This window comes from Chelonoidis abingdonii, chromosome 6 (genome assembly GCF_003597395.2).
Source record: "Chelonoidis abingdonii isolate Lonesome George chromosome 6, CheloAbing_2.0, whole genome shotgun sequence".
Taxonomy (NCBI): domain Eukaryota; kingdom Metazoa; phylum Chordata; order Testudines; family Testudinidae; genus Chelonoidis; species Chelonoidis abingdonii.
This window is the reverse complement of record NC_133774.1, coordinates 3,437,066-3,445,929: the sequence shown is the minus strand read 5'-3', so window position 1 is coordinate 3,445,929 and position 8,864 is coordinate 3,437,066. Positions and strand designations below refer to the sequence as shown.

At 48.8% G+C, this 8,864-nt stretch overlaps 1 protein-coding gene across 1 annotated transcript in view; it reads left to right on the top strand.

The window, feature by feature from the left end:
* The window catches only part of LOC116815460 (uncharacterized), a 78,457-nt gene that overhangs the window by 13,766 nt on the left and 55,827 nt on the right, over window positions 1-8,864 (top strand). The window lies entirely within an intron of this gene.

The window sequence follows — 8,864 nt, the reverse complement described above, 5'->3', positions numbered from 1 at the left end:
GTTATCAGACACCAGGAGGAAGGTCCTGTGGTGAGGATAAAGAAGGTGTTTGGAGGAGGCCATGGGGAAGTAGCCCAGGGAGTTGTAGCTGTCATGCAGCTGTTCCAGGAGGCACTATAGACAGCTGCAATCCACAGGGCCCTGGGCTGGAACCCGGAGTAGAGGGCGGGCCCGAGTTTCCCTCAAACCTCCAACTCCTGATCAGATGCAGGAGGAGTTGATCCAGACTGTGGGGAAGATCACTGAGGTGAGCAAATCTGCCAATAAGTGCAGGACCCACCAAGGTAGAGGAGGAACTTTGTCACAACACGCACGCGCGCGCGCGCCAAGTCCTTATATCAGGTTTGTAGCAGTGATGAAATAGACTACTGGCCTGTGAAATCTCTCTCTGGTAACATCCAAAAAATTGGCAGGGCTTCAGTCCATAGTTCAAAATGCTCCTTTTAGTTGTAAATCCACAGTCCAGAGAATCAGGGCAGGAAAGAGACAAAATGGAGATAGCTCAGGGGTCTTTTATATCCTTTGTCACATGCTTGGAAATGTACTGGCCTAAGATGGAGTCCAGGGTCACATGAGCTTAACACGTGTCCTTGCATAGCTTGATGACTCTCAGGGGGTAGCCATGCCCATATTCTTGCTGAGGTGTCCATATGCCATGCATCTGAAGTGAGGTTTTTTTTACCCATGAAAGCTTACGCCCAAATAAAACCATTGGTCTTTAAAGTGTCACTGCACTCCTTGTTGTGTTTATAATTACCTGTACTGAAATTTCACTAGGACACAGGAGGACGGATAAGTACACACACAAGAAATGCTTTAGGATCTTCAGTGACCGCAACTGGTTTAACATCTTGTCCAAAAGACAGCATCTCCATCAGTACAGCACTAGAAATGGAGAGTGGAGGGGTGTTGAATCAGAGAGGAATTCCTCTTAGGGTACATCTGCATTGAAAAACAAAGCAAAAGCTACAGTGAATTTCAGAGCCTGGGTGTGACAGGTTCCCTGAGGTTCAACCTTGAACTGAAGTAGCACTGAGCCTTCTGTCTCATCAGTCTGGATTTCCTTTCACACTGAGATGTTGTGATGAACTGCAAACCTACTGCACTTGCACAAACATCCACAGGCTGGGACACACCCAGCTGAGTTACATGAATGCTTTTGCTAGCCACTCATGAACCAACATTAGAGAGGCTCCAGCCAGTTCTCCCAGGTCCCCAGTCTTGCACCCCTGAATTGTACCTTCTTACCCTGGTTAAAAGCCTGGCCAGGGTAAGTTTATTACCCAGCCTTCCTCTCCCTCAATGGGAAAAGGGCCTGTATAAGTTTTTGTTAATTGAGCTAGGATTTTTTTTCCATGCACTTCACACAAGGGCCACTATTTTAGGTAAAATATAAAACTGATTTATTAACTACAGCAAGGTCGATTGGTGATTATAAGTAATAAGTGTACAGATCAAAGTAGGTTATACCTTAGAAATAAAATCCAAGCTGAGTTCTATAAACTAGACAGGATTTGGATCAAACCGTGTCTCATCTTGATGGTCTTGTTTCTTACTACACAAACTGGGATTCTCCTTTCCAGCTTGGGATCACCTCCCCAGTCAAAGGCTTTGTCCTCCGGGCATGTTTCCAGGTGCTGAGCTGGGAGGCCAAGTGATGATGTCACTCCCCCCTTTTATAGTTTCTTCCAGCTTGCTGGAAAGATCTTTGCTTATGATGGGGCGGGGCGGGGTCCAAGCTGCTTCCCAGTCCAGCGTCCTCCATTGCGTATGTGCTCTCTCTGAGAAGCCTCCATTGCAGGGGTCCCCAGCGTGGTGCCCGCGAGTGCCATGGTGCCCACCGGGGCATCTAAGGGTATGGCTACACTTGCAGCTGTACAGTGCTGGGAGTTAAACCTGTCTTCGTGCAGCTGTGTAGGGAAAGCGCTGCAGTCTGGTCACATTGACAGCTGCCAGCGCACTGTCATGGCCACATTTGCAGCATCTGTAGCGGCATTGGGAGCGGTGCATTTGGGCTGTGATCCCAGCATTCAGGTGGCTGCAACGTGCTTTTCAGAAGGGTGGGGTGGGGTGGAGTGGAGTGTGACAGGGAGCGTGGGGGGAGAGCAAGTGGATTTTTGGAGCTGACACTGTGTCAGCTCCCTGCCTTGCAAGTTCCGACCCTCCTCCACCCCTCTCTCACTCACTGAAAGCAAACAGCAGCTGTTTGTTTTTTTTCCTCACAGACCAGATAAGCAGCCAGGCTGAAATGGACCCTTCCCCCGCACCCCCCACCACCTCTCTCTTCAAGCAAACATTAGCTGTTGGCCTTCCAAAGGGAGCCCCCCCCCGCCTGCCTCTCACTCATTCACAGCAAACAGTAGTTGTTTGTTTTTTTGATAAGCAGCTCCGGGAGCCTGGAGTTCACAACAAAACAGAGAGGCATCACAACAAAACAAGGAGAGGAACCTTCACCTAAAAGGATTATGAGGAGTTTCCGGAGGTCAGTCACTGCGTAATAAGGTTACTCCCCGTTTACACTGGAGCACCAGTGTCTCAGCCACTCCGCAGCAGCTCTTACTCTTCGGGGCGGTGGAGTGCCTGTAGCGCTGTAGCCACAGAGATCCAGCGCTGTATGTGCCTTGCCAGTGTGGACAGGGAGTGAGTTACAGCGCTGTGGGCGGTTTTATTGCACTGTAACTCTCAAGTGTAGCCAAGGCCTAAGTGCGCCCGCATACTGGTTGGCGGATGAGCATCTGCTGAAATGCCGCCGACAAGCTGCGTCATCCAGAGGCGTTGCTGACAAAATTCTGCCAATTTTCGGCAGTATTTTGGTGGCAACTCCTCTGGATGACACTGCTTATTGGCAGCAATGCCTATTGACGTTGCCGCTTGTTGGCGGAATTTTGGTGGATGCTCGTCTGCCGCCATGGTCCTCCGTGGCTCACCAGATGAAAAAGGTTGGGGACCACTGCTCCATTGTATACACTTCCTGAGGTAGTCCCTGGGTACGTGGGTTCCTTTTAATGGGGCCATTAGCACTGTCTGGCTTCTCCATTGTTGTACCTGAAAGGTTGGTTGTGGGTGTTTCCAACTTCACAACGTAGTTTGGTGACACATAGCAAAACTTCCCATACAGTGACAGCACACACAATCCTACAGGCTGTTAATGTTCAACAGATCAGGACTTTTAGATTTATACCCCACAAGGCCTACTTTGTACAAAACACATAAGCATATCACTAAGGTAAATATGGGTGTGCCAGAGTGTTGCTTTGGGGTACAGTGTGTCACACTGGGTCAGCTGACTTAGCTCATGCTCCGAGGCTAAAAGTGGCAGTGTAGATGTTCCCACTGGGGCTGGATCTCAGGCTCTGAGACACCCTTCCAGCTGCTGGGTTTCAGAGCCTGAGCCCTAATGTCTATGCTACTATTTTTAGCTCAGTAGGCAAGAGGTCAAGTTAGTTGATCTGGGCTCTGAGACATGGTGGCATTTGGTTTAGTTTGTTCTTTTGCAATATAGATGTACCCTTACTGATTAACCAAACCCACTTGATACATAGATCTTCCCTGGAAGCCTCTGATACAGATATTGCCCCACTCCAACCCTGCTTAGTTTGAAACTTTAATAAAAATAAAATTAAAAAGCAATAATTGAATTTGCAAACCCTCAAAGTATTCCTTAACCTGACCATTCTTGTGCTACTGGCTGATGTTTTGTCCCACAGAAGGTGGCTACCTGTCCCTTATTTTCAGAGATCCCTGATTCAGAGTCTGATGTTCCAAATCCCCAAAAATTCAATGTAGGGCACACTGTCTTGTGCTTCATCAGTGCTGGGGCAATGACCAGCGACCAGGATGGAAATGTACAATTTTATACAGAAGTAAGACATTGTAGGGTTGTTTCCCTTTAAAAATAAGATTCATCCTATACTTGCCATATAGTTTCCGTTTATTTCAGAATACTACAATACCACCAGCAGGGCATCCCAGATCATTACACTAGTCTGTTATGACAGGCTTAGCAAACGTGGGGTGGGATGTCGTGTTTGCCACTCATTCAGTGCAGGCCGCTTAACTCAAGAAAAGGCATCCTGTGTCAGTAGCAGCTTTCTCTAACTTCTGGAGACTTCCATATGGCTCCCCAAATTCCCAGGCTGTTTTCTCCTCACCACGGTGATGGTTTATAAAGGAACAGTAAACTCACTGGGTGGACTACACCATTCCCTAGCACCTACAGTGCTGAATGGAAAACATGGTTAAGAGTTTGGAGAGGATGTGGAAATCTCTGCTGAGAGGGGATTTCAAAGTGGTTAAACTGGCGGTTCTGGAGAACAGAACTGTATTGTGGGTGGTGTGTGAAGGTATACCTGACACTGTCAGTTCCTGTGTGAACTTTGGTTTTAAGGGAGGCCCGTGGCTGAATTAACTGCTTTTGGCAAAGTCCCGCTCCCATACCAGCCATCCTAAGTTGCAGAAGACAGTGGTTCTGTGTTAGGATATAGGTATTCAGGCCTGTCTGCAAAGGCCTGTACTTTAAGAATTTAGGTGTATTCTTATCACTTAGCTAGTTATAGAGGTATAAAAGAAAAAATCAAAAATCACTGTCTGTGTAATGGTCTTCTCTTACTGTGACAGTCTGAGGCCTGGTTCTTCAGCTAAGCAGCAAAGGCAGCCATAAACTGGGAAGTGTATGGTCACTTCCTCACATGCCAAACTAGTCACATTGAAATAAGCTGCTATTGGGCTGTTAAGAATACAGTCCTGTCCTGATATTTCTATCACCTCCAGAGAAAGGGAAGAGCCTAGAAGATGTAAAAGGAAACTTAGTTTGATAGCATCCTGTCTGGCAAGAATGCACTTTATCAAAAGAACACGCTGGAAAACCTTATGTCGGTATAAGAGTGTAGTGTGAAATCTCACTTCTGTATTGTTTTGTATGTTTATTTGCAATGGTCTCTGTCTGGTTCTGTAATTGTTTCCTGTCTGCTGTATAATAATTTGTTGGGTGTAAACCAATTGAGGTGGTAGAAAATATAATTGGTCTAAATAACCGTGTAAAATGTTAGGATTGGTTAGTTATTTCGTAAAATGATTGGTTAAGGTATAGCTAAGCAAAACAACAGCGCGAGAGTGTAGTCTGCAGTCAATCAGGAAGGTGCGGGTTGGAAACAGGGACTTAACGGGACTGGGGAATTGGATAAGTTTTGCTAAGGGGGAAATGGGAACGGGAATGGGAACAGGGAACACGGGACACAGACCAAGGCCTTGTGGGTCGGGGCTAGGAAGCGGAACACTAAGCGAGGAAAACTGGAATCATGCTTGCTGGAGATTCACCCCATAAACATTGAATTGTTTATTGCGCCTTGATGCGCGAGAGTCGCCGGGGGCTCTGCTGTGACAGGTAGCTGTATATAAGCACGCGCTAGAGAGGGAAGTGAAGAACGATGAAGGAATAAGCCCCCTAACACCTGCAGGGAGCAAAAGATTTGTAGGGCGCAAACTCAGCAAGCAGGTGCAGTCCACACCGCTTCAAAGAGACAAACAACCGTCAGAGTTGAATTAGACTCGTTCTTCGGTACTTCTAACTTTTTCTCCCTCAATCAGCCATCTCCCCCCCCCCCCCCACAACATTTTGTACCCAAAGCAATGGAAGGAAAGTGCGAAGAAGCTAGGCAGCTGGATTGTGACACCAGGTGACACCTTTGCCTGGGAAATGGAGAGAGGCTGGGGAAGGAGCCGGGGGCAGGCTGGGTGAGATGGCTGGAGGGAGTTTCAGTTTGGAGCTGGCTGGGAAATGAAGGGGAGCCCAGACAGGGCTCTGGCCTCCCTGGGGCCACCCATGATGGACCTAACTGAGGGGGTCGTGCGTCTGAACCTGCAAAACCTATCTTGGACTGTGCTCCTGTCGTCTAAATAAACTTTCTTTTTTACTGGTTGGCTGAGAGTCACAGTGAATCGCAGGAAGCTGGGAGTGCAGGGCCTTGTCTCCCTCAGCTCCGTGACAGCCTTTCCACCAGTGCCGTTGATCTGCAACATACTGCTAAAGGTGAAGCAGGAGAAAGCAAACATCATCCTGATTGCCCTGACGTGGTCTTACCAACACTGGTTCGACTGCTGAGCCTTTTGTCAGCCACCCTGCTGCAGCTGCCTCTGTCCCAGAACCACTGCAGTCTGCTGCATCTGAACCTGGTGGTGCTTCCCTTGAAAAGCTTGGCTACTGCATGCCTAAGTTCAAACAAGCACATTCTGCTGGTGTCCAACAAGTTTTTCTGGGCAGCAGAAAACCTTCCAAGGTGGAAACAGTTCATGTGTTGGGCCTCAGATTGGGACATTCGGGCTGAAGAGGCCCTGCTGCAGGACCTCCTGGACTGTTTGCTGCACCTGAAGCTCCAGGGCCTGTTGTTCTCTTCGGTCAAGGTCCACATGGTGGCCATGTCCCCTTTCCACCCTCCGTTTCAAGGCAGGTTGGTCTTCGCCCATTCTGTGACGGCACAGTTCTTAAAAGGTCTGGAGCGCTTCTGTCTGCACGTCTGGGACCTCATTTCCCCCTTGGGACCTGAATCTTGTGCTGTCAAGGCTCATGGGTCCTCCCTTCGACGCCTTGGCTTCCTGGTGGTCCCTCCTGCTTCTCTCCTGGAAGGCTTCTTTCTTGGTCACTGTAGCTTCAGTCCACAGGGTGCGTGAGATCAGGGTGCTTACCTTGGACAAGGTTCAGTTGTGCCTGCACCTGGCATTTCTGCTGAAGGTCATTTCCCAGTTTCATACTGGTCAGGGGCCTGTGCGCTGGGCTCTAGCCAATTGGGGGGGCGGGGGGGCCTGGGAAAGTGCGAACCCCTGCACCCTGACCCACTCTCGGAAGGAGCTCTGCAGGATGGGCAGGAGGGGACTGAAGGCTGAATGGGTGGTGGGGGCCCCCACTTGCTCTGGCTCAGAGGCCCCAAACCTCTAATCTGCCTCTGGCATCCAGCACCGTTCTCCGCAAGTGACACCCCAGAGCCTGTTGTATCCTAGCCAAGACCAGTGTCAAGCGAAGAAAAGATTTCTCCTTACCTGTTACCTGCTGTTTCCTGATTCTGTTCCGGTGGCTCTTTGTGGTCCTGGTCTGTGTGCGTGGTTCTAGTTCTGCTGAGTGTCTGCAAGACATAGATATGGTGAGGTTCTGGTTTACCTGTTCATACTTACCTGCATTGTTGGGGGGTGGGGGGTCCCTGGCTTCAGGCCAATCTTGAGGGGTTTAACAGTCAATTTGTTTGTACTTTGCTTATTGCTTTGAGATCCTGTTTTAATTAATACCTGTTTGTTTATACTTCATATTGCTTCCCTAGTATCTTCAAGTAACTCGGTCACCACTGGTGATAGATACGGTAGGGGGAAGAGACATGTAGGGTCGGGGTTTTGGTTGAAACATTAGCTCCCTGCATGGAAGTTATCCATTTCAGTCTGAGCATGCAAGGGAGATGCCTAAACCTGAGCCATTCTTTTTAGGTGACAAATCTGAGGAACTGCCCTGGTTTGAGGTGTCCTTAGAGGAGATTTTGGAGAGCAGCAGTCAAAAAAGCAAACAGTGTTGGGAATCATTAAGAATGGGATAGGTAACGACAGAAAATATCAAGTTGACTCTATATAAATCCACGGTACACCCACATCTTGAATGCTGTGTGCAGATGTGGTTGCCCCATCTTGGAAAAGATATATTGGAATTAGAAAAGGTTCAGAAAAGGGCAACAAAAATGATTAGGGGTATGGAACAGCTTCTGTATGAGGAGAGATTAATCAGACTGGGATTTTCAGCTTGGAAAAGAGACGGCTAAGGGGAGATATGATTGAAGTCTATAAAACCATGACTGGTGTGAAGAAAGTAGATAAGGAAGTGTTGTTTACTTCTCATAAAACATGAACTAGGGGTCGTCAAATGAAATGAATAGGCAGCAGGTTTTAAACAAACCAAAGGACGTATTTCTTCATACAACGCACAGTCAACCTGTGGAACTCTTTGCCAGAGGATGTTGTGAAGACCAAGACTATAACAGGGTTCAAAAAAGAACTAGATAAGTCATGGAGGATAGGTCCATCAATGGCTATTAGCCAGGTTAGTCAGGGATGGTGTCCCTGGCTTCTGTTTCCCAGAAGCTGGGAATGGGCGATAGGGGAGGGATCACTTGATGGTTACGTGTTCTGTTCATTCCCTCTGGGGCACCTGGCATTGGCCACTGTCGGCAGACAGGATACTGGGCTAGATGGACCTTTGGTCTGACCCAGTGTGGCCGTTCTCATGTTCTTAATTAAACCACCCCTGACTGTGCACCCCTCTGAATGACAGAGTGCTGGAAGCTGGGGCAGCGCTTGGTTGGTCCAGTGAACCAGTCCAGCTAAACCAGGGGTGGGCAAACTTTTTGGGCCGAGGGCCACATCTTGGTGGGGAAATTGAATGCAGGGCCGGGGCAGGGGGTTGAGGTGCAGGAGAGAGTGTGGTGTGTGGGAGGGGGTGTGGGGTGCAGGAGGGGGCTCAGGGCAGGAGTTGGGGTGCAGGAGGGGTGCAGCGGGGGGCTCAGGATGGGGTTGGGGTGCAGGATGGGTGCAGAGTGTACAAGGGGGCTCATGGCAAGGGGTTGCAGTGCAGGAGGGGTGCAGGGTGTATGAGGGGGCTCAGGGTTGGGGTGCAGGGTGTACTGCTGGAAAGGTATAACAAGTGGGGTTCCGCAGGGGTCTGTTTTGGGACCGGCTCTATTCAATATCTTCATCAACAACTTAGCTGTTGGCATAGAAAGTACGCTTATTAAGTTTGCGGACGATACCAAACTGGGAGGGATTGCAACTGCTTTGGAGGACAGGGTCAAAATTCAAAATGATCTGGACAAATTGGAGAAATGGTCTGAGGTAAA